Source organism: Catharus ustulatus (genome assembly GCF_009819885.2).
Source record: "Catharus ustulatus isolate bCatUst1 chromosome Z unlocalized genomic scaffold, bCatUst1.pri.v2 scaffold_29_arrow_ctg1, whole genome shotgun sequence".
Classification (NCBI taxonomy): domain Eukaryota; kingdom Metazoa; phylum Chordata; class Aves; order Passeriformes; family Turdidae; genus Catharus; species Catharus ustulatus.
This window is the reverse complement of record NW_024879446.1, coordinates 5,558,747-5,575,936: the sequence shown is the minus strand read 5'-3', so window position 1 is coordinate 5,575,936 and position 17,190 is coordinate 5,558,747. Positions and strand designations below refer to the sequence as shown.

The 17,190-nt window shown below is 38.9% G+C and overlaps 1 protein-coding gene across 5 annotated transcripts in view; it reads right to left on the bottom strand.

Moving 5' to 3' along the window:
• Nucleotides 1-17,190, bottom strand: part of MCC (MCC regulator of WNT signaling pathway) — a 206,536-nt gene that overhangs the window by 95,691 nt on the left and 93,655 nt on the right. Inside the window, exon 1 of one of the 5 annotated variants that reach the window (XM_042780198.1) lies at nt 2,839-2,922. The exons of the other annotated variants lie outside the window; for them this stretch is intronic. The gene's annotated coding sequence lies outside the window, so the exon portion shown is untranslated. Of the gene's footprint in view, nt 1-2,838; nt 2,923-17,190 lie in introns of those variants that run through there. 5 annotated transcript variants of the gene reach the window in all.

The following is a 17,190-nucleotide window of genomic DNA, read 5'->3' as shown; positions in this document are numbered from 1 at the left end:
GAGGTCTCTAAGAGCAACAATAATGTGTATATTTTGGCTGGAAATAGAGAATTTACCACATTGAAGCAGAAAAGGAACCTATCTGAGGCATTTAATATTGATGAAAACCCTGCACTTGAGAGGAAAGAAGGACAATTAAATACTCTGCATCAACGATTTAAACTATTCCTTAGTACCCGCTGTAACTGGGCTAAGGGAACCTGTACCACATAATCTAGTATTGACCAGGATTAGACAACATACTGATAAAAGTAAGAAAACCTGTGTCCCATCTGTGTAACAGCAGCCCTTGTGATAGCAATGAAGGAAGTGAATAATGCTTTTGAACTTCTATCACTGCTGCTGTAGGGTGCAGAACTTACTCAATAACATCCCGAGTGGTAAATGGCAAGTGTGACTTCTCTAGGTCCAGAGTGGAAATGAGCACTACACCCATCACACCTCCCACACTTACTTGTTTGGAAAGACCCTCCTTTAACAGGAGGAAACAAAAAGATGGGTGGTGGCTTCTCCTCTAGGTGTGAAGTTTTAGTTTATACTGATTCATACAGGATGGATAGTAATGTAAACCAGCCCACACACTTCCAAAAGGAAGCATGAAGAAAACCCCAAACAAACAAGTTCAGACACTCTGAAAGGCCTGCACCAATAAAACAGCAAGCTAGATATAAAACAAAGCAAGAGCTGTTTGTACTGTTAATTACATGATGCCAAGGAAATGCACAATGAAGGAGTGACTACAATGTATCTTTCTTTTATTGTACCTACTAAGAAGCCTTCAAACATCAGAACAAGGCCAGAGCTGGTTTGCTGGTTTTTTTGTTTTTTTAATTTATTTTTTTTTAACAGAGATATCTTTGGAAAAGAAAAAGACTACTCTGATTTCCCAAGAGCATGTTTTGGAACACAGCTCCCTCCCAACTTCCTCAACAACAGGAAAGTCCCTAAGCCACAGGGAAGAAGAGGAAGAAAAGAATCCTATATTGTAAATCTTTTTTGGCCTTGTCTCAGCCTCCCAAAGCAAGTAACAACTACTTCACAAAACAGAGGTAGTGCTTGCAGCATTCTTCAGAAGCACTGGCCTGCTCAAAGGCTGGACCTCTGAAACTGAGGTTCAGAACCAATCCTGGATGTTTGAGCAGATTGTGTACAATCTGTCACAGCAGCACTAAGAAAGGGTTCCAGGATTTTTCACCATTGCCCTTTGTACTGTTTCTCCTAAGATGGAAATAAACCAAATGCATTAGAGGTTGCTGGGGCTGACCTGCACTAACATGCACAAGGGCAGACTGGTGAGGTTTGCTTTGTTTTCTAATAAAAGAATCTAATATATGCAAAGATGCAGAAGCGTGTTAAGGCTGTATCAACAGCTATTACTGACTGAGATTAAAGAGGATGTGTTCATTGAAAAAAAAAATTTAAAACATTTTTTTTACCAGAGACCTTTATTACTGCTACCTGTGGTGACAGAACATTCTGCACAGGCCCTACCACACACTATGTACTCTGGTCCAAAAGAGTTTATTCTCTAGATCAGAATATACAGGAGCTGTTTCTCACAAATAAAGTGTATTCAGATGCTTGGTCTAAATGTTAATGGTTATTGTGATAAAGCATTATCTCATATTATTTATTTGTCTCTAGCTTTTCTGTAATGTCAGGTACGTTCACATCAAAATACCATTCACAGCCCATCTATATTTGGCATTACAATTAAAGTATTGATGTGAATTAAAAGGACTGATAACTGAAACCAGGTCTATTCTTGCAGCTAACCTCTGTCATGTTTCCAGCTAGATATGAAATTAAAATGCAGATCAAAATACAATGGTATAATTTCTTTGTACTCAGTAAAATTTGGTAAAAAGTTTTTTTTAAATACTGCTCACACCCTATTTGCTGCAACTGGTACTTTAACAAAAGTGCTAATAATTATTTGGTAAATATTTACTTTACAAATAAGACATTTTAAATTAGGGAGTTCAAGATGCTATATTTATTTCTACTACATAACTGCTGTAGAAATATTCTGAACATGTGCTACGAAATAAGCTTGCTGTTGTTTCCCTTGTATTAGTTATGGGGATGGAGACAACCAAAAACTATGGACAAACTTTCAGATCAAAAGAAAGAACAGATTTACTATGATATAAATTTTTGGTTTTGTTTTAAGACTACAAAGTTTCCCTCTAATTCTATAGATCCTTCACTGATTTATCCTTCCTAGTAAGTTAAATTATTTCTCATCTCTAGAGCTTTAAGGTCAGCTCACCCATACCTCCAGTATGTGATCTCACTGTTCTTTTGCCTGGACCTCCCACTCCCAAGATCTCACGTGTCTGAAATATTTGTATCTAGGCTGCTTAATTATGACCCAGCATCACCAACACTTCCTGTCCATGCTACCTTCATCTACCTTTGACAAACAGGATAGTAGTCCCAGCACACAGCTGAGACAGAAGGTTTACAGTTTATAACACTGCTCCCAGAAAATCAGCTAGCTAATTATGCACTCCCATGTTCATGTAAACATAAAGGTACTTACAGTGCAGGAAGCAAAGAAATATGGACTCATGTTTTAAGCTGTTGCTCCTCCCCGTTAAGATCATGCAGAGGTTAACCATGCAAGATGTAAGATCACTTACTAACCGAAGCCCAACACTCTTATGCTGTAACTTAGGTTTAAAAAAAGTTATGTTTTGTTCGCACCTGGCACCTGTCTGAGTACTCCTAGGTACTCGTCCGCACCGAGAGGGGAAAAAAGCTTTAGACGTAGAAAATGGCGGGGGCACAAGAGCCGCACACGGCCACCATCCGTGTGCTCTCCGGGTGCCTTACCTGGATCTCTCATCTTCGCCCGGCTGCCAGGACGCACCGTGCCCGCCGCTCCGGGGCCGCCGCTCCCACTCCCCTCAGGCCCGGGGCCGCCACCGGCTCCCCCCGCCAACTTCCCCCTGCCCGCCTCCTGCCCCGCCTCGCTCTTCCTCCGGCCCGGCCCGGCTCCGCACGGCCACAAAGGCAGAGCCGCGGGTCAGGAAAGGCGCGATGCCGCCTAGAACGCGGCGCCCGAGCCAGATAAAGTTGTGGGAGGCGGAGGAGGGGAACCGCAGGCTGGCGGGAGCGAAGATGCTTTCGCCTTCAGTCCTCGCCGTGGCACACAACTGCCCCATACCACTTTCGGGCGAAAGACTCACCTAAAACAGACTCTTCTTTAAGACCGGGGTTGTTTTTCTGTCCTTAACGGGAAGAGGAGATGGGTGGGAGCCCCTTCCAAGCCTGCCAGCCCTGCAAAGGTCTTCCCCCACTAAAATCATCTCCTGACAAAATCCTGCATGCAGCCAGCTGTTGTTCCAGAAACTCTGAAAGCCCTTCCTTTCTGGAAAGCCTTTCTTGTTTAGGAATGTGTGTGTGCAAGTATGTGTACATACCTGGGAGAGGAAGGGGCAAGAGCTATATGCCCTGAGGAGTGACCGACCCACCCCACCAATTGCACATTCAAGTGCAGCCTCAGTAAGTGCTGTGCTCCCCAAAGAGCTGCCTTCTTCAAACAGAAGGAAAATCTTGCACTCTAGCCGCTCCTTCATCTAGAAACCTCAGGCTACCCCACATTTCCTGCAGGGCCCAGCAAGAACACCCATCAACACGCTCTCATCAGGTGTCTGCAAGCACCCGAGTTCAATACTGGAGAGAGCTTTTGCATAAACCTGCTTCTTTTTCAAAATTTTTTTCTCTCAGTACCTTGTTACACAGCCTCTGTTTTCTCCAGACACTTATTTCTCCTTCATTTAAAATTTGTGCAGAATGCCACAAAATTCAGAATACTGATTATTTGTGAGAACTTCTGTTTTCCTGTTTCTTTATGAAAGCTCCTTATCCACATGAACAGGAAACCTTGTGGTAATCAGCCTCCTTCTTTTCGTTAAAAATACTGATGGTGACTGCCTGGGAAGCGAAAACAAATCCATCCTGAGTTCAAAGGCAATTCTGCATTCCAGTTGTTTCTCTGACAAGGTTATGTGTGATACAGCAGCCAAGTTTTTTTTTTCAATAGCAAAGCAGCAAACTGCACTTTAAAACACCCCCCACAGACAATAAACAAAGCTTCTCATATCTGCTTCTGAAGAACAATGCCCTTACCTTAATACACTGCTCAGTTGTCCCATTAGCTGTGAACAGAGCATCCTATGTCTAATAAGATCTGCCATTTTTTAATCAATGAAGCTTAATGAAGCATTAGCCTCTTTCACACCCTCAATCTCTGCAGCATAAGGAAATAGCTTCAGTCTGCTCTCTGAGTCTGTCCCCCTGCTCTCATTCAGTACATGAGGAACATGTGACAGCAGGACTTTTCCACAGAGACTCCTATCAATAAGAGCTTTCAGAATGACCCAATCCACAGATTATTTGCATCTCAATGATCCTCAGCAGACCTTATCTGGAGGCTGGAGAGTGCTCCTGTTGCATATTGCATTTCCAGATTAGCAAAAGATGTATTTTCAGGTGCTCACATTTGTAGTAAATTTCTAACAAACCTACAATAATAAACAGCATATGCAACAATAGAGAACAAAGCATTCTACAGTGCAGCATAAGGTTAGAAGTCACAGGTTAGGAACAGAGGAGAAAGGAAAACTATTATTTCAATCTAAAAACATGCATATTAACTTGTTTTTGTGGTACTAAGTATCACTTTGTCAAAACAGCACTACATTATTTAATTAGGCAAATGAAGCCACAGGATTCTTCCATTTCAAGGGGGTATCCAGAACATACTATAAGAGGTGTCAATGCCCACATGAAGATGTTCTCCTTTTCTTTAGAGTTCTTCAACCTAAATCTACAGTTGTCATCATCATTAATAGAAAAGTAAGAACACCATGAATGTGTAATACATACATGAGATTCCTAAAACTTGGCAACAGAAGACCATTAAAAATGAACATATATCATTGTAATTAGTCAACATAGAAATGTCACACATCAAAATTCATTCTAATGACCCAGTTCTGGGTCCTAATAACACAGCCAACTTGAGTATGTTGTGCATGCTGCTTTATATTTGAAATGCACATTATTTTGGACTATTCCATAAGCCTTTGTCTGGTAAGGCAAGTACTGTTTTTATCTCTTTCCCTATTAGTTAGTACAAAACCATAACAAAGTTCTTTCCTATGGAAGGAAACCACTCCAAAGGAGACAAGAATTTGCATGAGAACGTCCATCTTTTGTGAAATCATCACAAAAAATCTGCATGAATTGGCACTGTGTGCTGGATGATAAATTTCACCACACGTTTGAATATGAAAGACGAATTTCAGTCCTGACCTATTTTACTGAAGACTGAATTCCCTAAATACATACACTTGCAAATATGGAGTTAAATGCTGGTGCATGTGGATACCTTTTTACTTTTTTAATGTTTCTGTTACAAGAAGTAATTTGGAAATTTGATTGAGCACCATAAAAAAGACTTTTGTTCATTAGTTCAAGATAAGCAATATATTTAAACAAAACTCTGTTATTTGACAATACTTCCATAAATAATAGTTGCTGGCTGTCTCCTTGGACTGGTTTTAGATCTCATAACCTTACCACCAGATGAATGGCACTGGTAGCCATTCTAGCCTCACCTTCATAATTTCTGTGTAACTGCTTTGTCTCAAAGCTTACCCAGACCCTGCATTGCCACAAATGCCATACCACGACTGAGCTGTGCTTTTGTGATGCATGCCAAATGCATTTCCAATTCCCTTCTTCATAACTGCAAGAAGAATTCCTCTGTAGATCTGAAGAGCTCTTCTGGTTCCATCATCAAACTGTGATATTTTAAAAGGTGGTTCAACTTCTAAGGATTTACTTGCTTCAGACACTTGCATGCTCAGAAGCTTCCTTCTAATTTCTCCCACTCTTTATTTTTGTACTATAAATAAGTATTAAACAAAACAGTTGAATAAGGTGCTTAAACTGCTTCCTAATACCCAGGGTGAAAAACATTCCCTGGTATCCTTTTTTAATTGTATCCTCAAAGAAACAACATTCTGACCAGTATGTTGGCATCATGAAACTGCCTTAACAAAGGTAATTTGAAAGAATCAAAACTGAAGCTTCTGGTTTACATCACCAGGAACAACCAATTCTCCTACTGTCAGAAGGAACTTCTAAAGAGAAATGGTTAAAACTGCACATTGACAGTACAATGAAAGAGCCAAAGTCAATGAGCACATGAATGTATGCCTTAGGAAAAACCAGCCTCTGGAGCACTCACGTTTGGAAAACACTTGACATGTGACACACTGAGGCATCCTGCCAACTAGTAATGATAACTCTAAAAGCCATAAGTAGCTATAACCACTTTCCCACTTACCCAAAATGTCTTTGTTTATAGCTAACAAATAAATAAAACTGTAATACCACAGTAATCCTTGGGCACCTTGCAAAAGGGGTAAGCTCAAAAATAGACTCTGTAGCAAATTTTCATTTTTACTTTCAGCTTTTAAAACCTTCTTCCTATTCTTCTAAGTGCAACTGGATTTCAAACATATTTTGTAACCATTACTTTTTAAAACTGTGTTTTTGTTTCAGAGAAACTAAATTAATATCCATCCAAACCACCCCAACCACTCAGCTAAACCCCACAGACAAAACCAGCAAAGGGTGTCAGAGAAAAACAAAATAAAAGCAATAGCTCTACATACAAATTTTCTTTGTATGGATTGCAATATATTCCTCAGACAAGAACTGGAAAGATGTGCTGTTGTACCAAAAATCTGTGTTATGCCCGGTGCTCCTGAATTACATTAGAACAGTTAGCAGCTTCATATGACCTATTTATGTTCCCTCTTTTAATGGGCATAGCTGATTCAAGAGAAGAGCTATGCAGACCATCTGTCAGAAAGACATTTTAAAATGTTTGAAATATATAAAAGGTAACAGTGAGTGCAGAATTTATTATTTATTGCTATTAATAACAACCCTTTGCAATAATTTTTAAATAAGCTTTGTTGAGGAAAAATTGTATACCATCTCAAATGCATTATTTGTTTGACTAAGGAAAACACTCAACAAACTCATCATTTTACCCTGAACCCTGCAAAAAACGAAGAAAATCTACCAGTTACTAATTAATATTGCATGACAATCACTCTATTCACAGCAACTCTACAATTTTAATTTTTCCAAATAAAATTAGGCATTCTAAGAGACAGATAAATTGAAGCAAGGCAGTAAGTGCATAGAGTGATGCTGACTGAAACCTTATTTAAATGGTAACAGTGCTCTAAAATGCATCGATCTCAGTTTTGTCCTCCTTTGAAAATAATGTCTTCCTTCTTGAAAAGAAATGTGTCTGGCAAATGAGTTATTTTTGGGAGGCCACAGACATAGGGAGGGGAGAGTTTTCTCCCTCACAAACATGGCAGACAGCACTGCAATAATGTTAACCAGTTCAATATGACCAACAGAACTAAAATTTAACTCATATTCATGTAAGCTAAAAAAATTCTCAATAATTAGGGTTTATTTTTTGTATTTTTGTATCTCCATAATTATGTAAGAGCTTTTACATATTTTGTGCATACAAGCTGTCAGCAAACTTAACTCTTTTGTCTAAGTAATTGTTACGCAAATGGAGTTAAACTTCTGTTACTCAGGCCTCCAGATTTGGCCTAAAGTTGCATGCAAAGGCAAATCCATGCCTTCAGCCAGCCTTGTAAAAAAAAAAAAAGGGGAGCATGAAGGTTTACCAAAACAAATATAAGCTACTTACACATTGCTGAACTGTAAAAAGGCATTATTTTCAAGAACACCAAATACATCTGATTGAACCAATCTTTTGGCCAATCCTATACTCTCAGTGATGGTAACAGACTAACACAACCAGCATCATAGAAAAGCAGCTGCAACTTACTTCAAAGTGACCCACCTACTTTGTCCTTAATTCTGCATTAAGAGCACAATAATATTTAATAGCAACAACATGTTGCAAGTTGTAATACATGTAATATACAGCATACACAACACATAATAATAACAACATAATTCTGCATAACACACAATTTTGCACTGTGTTTTTATTATTCCTACTTCCAAACCTAACTGAAGTGCTACCTCAGTTTAAAACAGGTTCTACTGATTTAGTGTTTAGTCAAGCATACTTGAATTTATAATACAAAATTCTATATTTTCTATGCCCTCCCCCCCACATCGATTTGATTCCATCTCACACAAGTATATAATTTTTAAAGTCCATTTTCCTTACCACATTTTACCTATGGGAAATCTCTTCACGCCCTGGAAAACCAGCAGCTCTATTACAGTGTCAGCCACTTATGGGTGCAAGACAATTTGGGTGTGTCGGTGATAAACAAGTATGGACAGTGATTGCATGGAACAACTGGTTGCAGTAGAGTCACAGAATTCAAAACCAGAAGAAATAGTGATGATCTAATCTGACCTCCTGCATAACACACAGGCTGTATCACTCCACCTAGCAATTATCTGGCTCAGTGATAAGTTTGATATGGTAACTCACCAGCACTGGTTTTGCCAGATCCATTTTGAAACATTCACCTACATGCTAATTCGATGCATGCTGCATCAGGCAGGTTCTGCACCTCCCAAACACACTTCCCAGAAGGCAGGGGGATGTCCTCTTCCAGAGATTAGTGGCTCACATTGCCACCCCATTCTTTGCTGACAGGGCAGTCCCCCCTTGCACAAAGCAGCTGGATTAATTCACTCTCCAGCACAGTCATCCTCCATCCAGAACCTCATGGAGAGTACCCACTGGATGCAAGACCCAAGCATGAGCAGCAACACACATCAATCCAGCAGGTTTTCAGGCAGCACAGAGTGCCCAGTCCCCTGATTCAGTTCACAGACTTGTGCCCTGCCTCAGAACAAACCCTTGAGGATGACCAAGGGGTAGTTCCCTGGCATGACTTCCCTGGCTTCCACAAGGCACGTAAGAGCAAGATACCACAAAGTGGTACCACCTAAATGAAACAACCCATGCAAAACATTTATTCAATTTTTAATTGGTTTGTCATTCTCAGGTAAATTATTCAGATTAACTAGTAGACATCTACCTTTTCAATACAAACATTATAATAAGTTTTATGTTGCAGGCATGTTTTGTAAGTAGAAAGAAACTGTTTCAGAGACAAAACCAGTTAGATTGACAAGATAATTTAATTTGAATTTTCATATTCTTTAGATTTGGGGTTGTACATGCTTGAACTTCTATATGATTATTTCAACCAATTTGTTTGACATCCTGAGCCCATAGACAGAAAAATATATTTTAAATAGTTTTAAACTCTTGCTTTCTTTGGAACACAGGATTTTCCAATGAATTAACTGCTATATTTTACATATTGACATGGGGTTTTTTTACATTTAGTATGTTTCTAATACACATCCATGGGCATTCAAATGAGAAAGCTCAAGAAAAATATTAACTTCTGACTGCAGCCTACATATGTTCTCTGCTCAAGGATTCACTCCTTCAGTATTTATCACAAGTCACAGCAAAAAAAAATAACAAAAGTGGTTTACCTTAGAAATCTATCTTCAAGTTACTTCTCCCACAAAATGGCAAAGATAAAACCCTTAACAAAACACAAGGGCTTTTCTTATGCCACTGATATATAGGTATGGGGTTTTTCTGCAGCTGTCAACCTGACAACCATCACATTGAGGGACACAGTATTTCAGGTCTTTGCGTTCTGGGGACATTTCTGCATAATTCCTGTTCAACATCAAATTCAGTCCATCATAACTTTTTGAAGAACATTTTCAGCATTTACTTAACTCGTAAGTGTGTAATACTTAAAAGTTTATAAACTAAAGACAAATTCCTGTTTGTTTTCTTCCAAGAACATTAATCCTTTGGTGAAAACACTGGTAGCATATTTCTTTTTGTGCAGGAATACCATCTTTAGCATTTTAATTTTTATGTAAAAATGCAGAGCATACAAAAGCATGTAATGATGTTCTGATCATAGGTGAATGATCTAGCTGCAAAAAATTATCTAAATATTCTTCTAGCTTCTCATTTTTTAAATACTTTTAAGTTGTACTGTCTTCATAAATCCATGACCTCATAGTGTTTTCCACATTACAGATGGGGAAAGGGTTTTAAATAGATGCATGGTTGAAAAAGCAATGTTATGTGGATGTCAGTTCTCCACCTTAACCACAAAAAGGAAGTCTTCTGGTGTTCAGAAAACTTGCCATATAACAACTCTCTCACTGAAGTTTTATTTATCACAGGATAAATCAGGTAATGTGGATCACAGCGGATGATTGCAGGGGGTTAGCTCAGCTGCTGTGAAAACAGCCTTGTCTCCTGTCCTTTAGATATCTTTGCTGAAATACAAAAACACTTGTTGTAACAAAACCTGCTGCTGCATCCTTTCTGAGCTGTGAAAGGAGGGCAGGAGGCATGGCCAGTGGCCCTGACTCATATTCCCAGAAAGTGAGGCGGTGCAGCTTAGGCCATTCTTCCACCAGCCGACTTCTTTCATTACCTCCAGAGTACAAAGCTCTTCCTGAGCCACTGCAACTCACAGCTACCAGCATGAGTCACTTCTGGCTCCAGGCTGCATCCCTGTGCAACAATGCAAACGAAGCAGCCGAGAAGTTCCGTGGATGTCCAGCTGAGCCAGATCCCTTACAGCCAAGAGCAACCTCACAAAGGCAGCAGCAGCAGCTGGACAGTCTCAACGGTAAAAGCTCACTGTCTGAGAGACGACTGTGAGCTCAAAAGAATATATTAGTAAAATGCTTTTGCCTTTCCCCATGGAGATTCACATGCTCTATGTGCAGGTATATGCAGATATATTGCTGTTACACGTATGCATACATGTATAGATACATGCATATATGTGTATGCATGCATGTAACAGTAATCACATGGTCCACTCAGGTGTCAGACAATAAATAATTAAGTAAATTCTGCGTTTGCATTTTTCAGAATCAAATGCGAGTCTTACACTCCTTATTTACTACATTTACTGAAAAATATGATCCCAAGAGCTTCCGTACCTTTTCCAGATCACTTACACTCCCACTGATCACAGAGGAAATGGATTCTAGGTTAAATTTAAGCCTAAATTGAAGACAGTAATTTGTCACCCAAAACTATTATGGCAAAAGGATTTTCCAATTACAAATAGCCCCACTTTAGAGCAAATTTCTTTCCCTTTTACGCTGTTGCATGAGTACAGTTACTGTTACTGAGAAATCTCCCCAATGATTTTCCTCTTATGTTGTGTCAAAACTTTTCACAGAATTATCTTAGTACCTCCATACACGTAAAATAGATTTGGCTGCAAATTCATTAAACACTTAGACATACCCTAGCTCCTGAACACATTTATTTCAATAGCAGTAATATTAAGCTTACTTCAGAATATTTTAATCAAGAAACATTTACAGAATCATGATACCCTTCTATCACTATCCTTCACCTGAACAACATTACATCCTGAGTCTGGAAAACAAATGGTTTTTTAAAGCTCTTTGCCAAAATTAACCTCTATTGTTCATTTATTTTATTGTTATGCAGTTCTCATTTACAACATTTCCAGTAGTGTCTGGTAAAATCATTACTGATGGTAAAAGCAGCAACTCCTCGGGTTAATATGTATCCAGTATGCATCACCTTTTTTAAGTCTTTACACTGGCTGGGCATTAGTCTGCCTGTGGGAAGTGGTGAGCAAATGCCTTTATGTTGTTTGGTTTTGGTTTTTTTTTTTTTTTTTTTGTTTACTTTTTTTTTCCTTCTCTCTTCTTCCACTTCTTCACTTACTAAACAATTCTTATCTGTACTCACCCTAATCTATTGACTGGGGAAGAATAAGAAACAGAAAAACCTGTGACCCTGAGAAAGCACTGTTCATCAACAGCCAAAACATTAGTGTGTTATCTGCATTGTTTTGAATAAAGATCTGAAAGACACCTCAATATGAGCTGCTATACCTCCCTTCCACCCAGGCCCAATTCAGGAATGAAAAATCGATGTGGCTATACCATGTACTAAGACAAGAAAAAATACCTTCAACTGTAAAATAAAACAAGGAAAAATGTTATGAAAATATGTTTTAAAGATGTTTGGGGAAAAATGACTGAACAAACACAAAACCCAGTGTGCTGTTCTGAGGGTAAGGCAATTAAGTGACAATTAAATCAGGTATACAAAGACATTAGAGTAGACAAAATAAAACAAAGATGAATGGCAAGGACATTCCAAGGCTAGATCAAGCAAAGTAATTAGATTACAATAAAGAGTTGACTGTTAAGGAAATCTTGACCGTTAAAGAAAAGAAAATCAAGGAATGACTATTGTCTCATAATACAAAAATGAAGTTGTGACACTGAAAACAATTAGATGTCAGGTTCAAAACAAAAAAGGACTTTCACACAATATGCCACCAGTCTCTGGGACCGGCACCCCACCACACATGTACAGTAATTTCACGATTATAAGCCGCACTGATTATAAGCCGCACTTCTGGGTTTCAGCAACTTTTTGGTTTTTGTCCATACATAAGCCGCACCTGATTATAAGCTGCACGTTACAATACAGAGTGTGATAAAAGGTATCTGTTCTATCACCATCTGTTGAGGGTGGGGACAGTGATCCTTATCTCAATGGCAGATAATTTGCTAATGGGCCATCCATTGAAACCAGGCAAGGCATTGTTCTTTATCTTTTCACACCCCATCCTTCCTCCAGCCAGTCATTTTCTGCTAATGGCCCATTGAGTCCCACTGTGGGACTGATAAAATTACTGCATCCCATTGAAAGTTGCTCCAGCCAGGGGGAAGAGCCCAACATTTCTTACCAAGATAAAAACAGAGGTTTTGGGACAATAAGGTAGCCCCTTTCTCCACTGGACTCCAGAGGAAAACCGGATTTCTCCTCATCACCACTGGACCTCCAGAGGGAAACTGCACCTTCTGCAGGAGCACTGCTCCAACTGAGCCACATCTGTCACTGCAAGGGGACTGCAATCACCATTTAATGGGACTGCTACCAACACCCTGCCTGACGGTGTCAGGTTGTACTCTGACTGTGTCAGGGTTTGGAGTTTGTTTCTTTGTAGTACTGTATTTCTATTTTAATTACCCTAGAAAAGAACTGTTATTCCTAATTCCCATATTTTTGCCTGAAAGCCCCTTGATTTCAAAATTATAATAATTTGGAGAGAGGGGGTTTGCATTCTCCATTTCAAAGAGAAACTCCTGCCTTTCTCAGCAGACACCTGTCCTCCAAACTAAAACAGCAACTTTTCGTTCTTTGTCCATATATAAGCCGCACCTGATTATAAGCCGCACTTCGGGTTCGGACCAAAATTTTAGTCAAAATGGTGCGGCTTATAATCGTGAAATTACTGTAATATTTGCAATTTATTTAGATTCAAAGAACTCTTTCATCAGGGCAAGAAAAATCCTTCAAAATCCTTCATTAAGCAGAATGGCCTATCCCCAAATTTCTGAGTTCTAGCTCAGAAATTTCTCTGCTGAAGTTAGGTGGGACACAATAGTACCTCACTGTGTTACTTTTGGAAAAAGCATCTATTCTCAGCCACTGTCTAAAACACAGACCATGCCATAGTTTGTCTTCTCATCTGATGTCCTACAGGTTTAGGTCTTACTTACAGCTTAAGAAATTACCTAAGCATTTATCAATTCAAATTTTGTAACTCCTCCAATTTTTAAAGAAATTCCATTTCAGCATGGAGCTCTCAGGTCCCACTCCTGCAAGTGTCTTCCCAGACCCTCACAGAATGCGCAGCCAATGGTTCAGCCCAAATAGCACAAAGTGCCTTGAAGGAAGAGAGCAAAAACTTCCAGAGGCAGGGCAGCCACTAGTGAAACAGAAACTGTGCTCTAAGGCAGGAGAGTGCCAGCCCTACCCCTGCTTTCTGCCCGGAACATTCCACCTCCTCACCCAGGCCAAATCCTTTGTCTTGTACGCCATTTGTTTGGCTGCTGCCTGAGCAGGCAAGAACAATTTCTGTTACCTCACTTCCCCTCAGATTCAGTACTACTTGTTTTTACAAACAACAAACTCTAGGGAAATACTGATTGGAAAGGGAAAGAATCTGAAAATAAGGGGAAAGGGGGAGGAAAATGGAGAGAAGTTATTTACAAAAATGAAGCTGAGGACTGGCAGTGCAAGTCTAACATAGTACAGCAGAAGCAGCAGTTGATGAGATCAGTGGTCAATCAGTAAGGAGAGCATTTTAGACATATACAGGAGAGGGAGGTTTGTGCCTGCAGAAGAAAAATGTTCACCAAAGAAAGCAAGGCTTCTAGAGGGAATCTAGTATAAAGAGGTAAAGGAAAAAATCTGCATGAGGCATGCTCCAGAGTAGCTCAGCAGCACAAACACAGATATGAAAACTATTCACAGAGTGGAATGGCTTTTGCTTAGTCAATAAATCAGGCCTTCAGGACTATTGCTCATGCTGTCAGAAACATTTTGGTTGTTGATGAGAGTGCCCTGATGAGAGTGTTATTGTTAGAAATACTCCTGGAAGAAAGGATTGTTGCTGCACTGAGACCTGATTAGCATGGATGGGTAAGCCACTGCTGCAGTACAAGCTTGGCTTGTGCTACGGCTGCCTTGGAAACCCGGCTCAGTACCGTGGGCCAGCCCTTGGGTGGATATTCACCCAGTCAGATTCCACCTAGACCCCAGGCAAAATTCAGCCCAAAGTGGGTTGACTGAAAGATAAATCTTTAATAAATGTACAGGACCTAAACAAGTTATGACTACCAAAAAATATAAAAGTCTCATTTTTTTTCTTATGTGTAGCAGCAGATCAGCCAAATTTTAAACATCACATGAACACCATGTCATTAAGGGAGTTTCTATGCTGTGATGGCAGCAATGATCCACTAACACTGATTAACTGCACTTGGGTGAGACCAGAAGAATCGTTTAATCAACGGGCAACAGACCTGTGAATACCTTTCTTTCCATTTATCCATTTATCCATTTCTGTCTGCACATTCTCTTCCCAAAATAAAGCAATGGAACACATCTCAAAATGACCCAAAGAAGACAATTGCTACCAACTCCAACATAGAAACATTCAAAATCTGCTAAAATCTACTCTTAAAATTCTACATTCAACCACATTGCATGCTGTAGCTGGTTACAAACCGTTAACTACTGGAAAGTGAGAAGTGAGAGCATTTACAGGATATGACTTTCTACTTGTTACATTTTGTCTGTGCAGCCAAGTTCCATTATGAAATATAATTTAACCACTTTTGCTACTTCCTTGTTACTCTGATTTCCAGAAGGAAATCTTGCTCCAATCCAGGCAAATTTTCTTGACAGCTGTGAAACTTTAGTGTAGCACAATCTATCCTTGCTGACTTGATGGTAACTTTGAAAAGAACAGCTTAACACATTGTGATTCAGAAGTGGAGTTAAATCAGTAATCAGGAAAGTTTCAATACATGTTCTGGTCCAAATTTTCTTTGTGATGATTTAACCTGGTCATCATATCTTAAAATGCCAAAGCTATCTCTGACTACACTACATGTCAGCTCTATTTGCAATAATGTCCAGTCTCTTCTATGATGATCAACTCTCTAATTGGCACTACATTTTGCAAAGCCTGTTCAATTTTGTAGTTTTAAAAGGCAAACTCTTCATTCATTTTAAGTGGCTTATAAGCTCTAATTGTCTTGATGTTTTATTTTCATTCTCAGCATCTTTCATTCTTCAGAAAACAAAAAAACACTTTTCTGCTGCCACATCAATCACACAAGAAAAGCTAATAATGCCCTGTCAAATTGACAGAATTTTAAGTTACCCAGGCATAAAAGCCATTAAGTCTTTAGTATTCCACCATATTCTCCTTGACATCAACCAGTATTGTACCTAGTTCTTCAATTAATCTAGCAAATTTGAGGTTACTTAAGTTTCACTTAAAACTTAAGTTTCAGTTGAAACTTAAGTTTCAAAATTAATCCCTGGTCTCATATAAAGTTAGCATGTCTAGAACTGCAACAGCAAAAAAGCATCCAATCACACATTTTCAAATGATTCTCAGATAACCTCTCTTTTCAGTGAGGTTCAACTACAGTATTTTTTCATGTTATTAAAAAAACAGAGATTATACTTGGATTATGTATCCAACTCTCATCAGCTGATTTTTAAAATGTAATCGTTCACTATGTTTTCATGAAAAAAAAATCAAGTTGCAGAAGAGCTGGCATTTATCTACTTACTCTGGCAAAATTTTTACCGTACTAAACCTGAAATGATACTTCAATAAAATTGACCAAACTTAGCATATTCTGCAAAAGCTATTTCATGTACTGTTGTTTAAAAATAATGTCTGGACACTGCATCTAAATCAAATGTGGTAAAGTATATGGAAAATACCTGCCCTACCAGGAACAATCTTTAGTGCTCACCAAAGATCCAGAAAGTTCTGAAAGCAAATTTCTCATTCTTTTGAGCAGTTTTTTAGTTACTCTGGAAATTCCTGAAATCAGACAATTCCCTTCCCATATGAATATACTGTTCCTGATTGCTTGTTAACAATAATCAACACTTACAGCTCATACAGTGCCAAATACTGGGACATTAACTTATTTCTACAATCATATTTTTATTAATGGGCAAACTACAGTAAGAGCAAGCCATTTCAAAGCTAATTAGCCAAGGCAGCATGGCAGAAAAAACAAGTAATATTACACTAAGATGCCAAAATGAGAAGTTAGAATGAAATAAAAAGTTCTACTGAAACTTAATCAGTGAAGAATTACAAGAGGTCACAGAACAACACATCTCTAGATCCTACACCAAACAGATTCCTCTACCCAGCAACTAATTCCCTGTGTGAGAAAACTCAAGTCCTGTGATTTCACAAAAAGTATCACAAAAAGAGTCAAATATAACATGGGGAAATTATAGAAGGAATACAGATCATATGAGAGGAGACAAGAGATTTATGCAAAAAGATCTGTATAATGAAAGATTTTTAAAAGCCCTTCCGAAGGAACTAACAGCAACAACAAAAGCCTCCTAATCACTTTTAACCACATGTATCAGTAACTTGGATATTACTCAGATACTCAGGAAAACTATTGACTTTGATCTTTCTGACATTTCTTATTCTCAGAATTTCTTTACACTGTGCTTGAGCCATGCTTTCA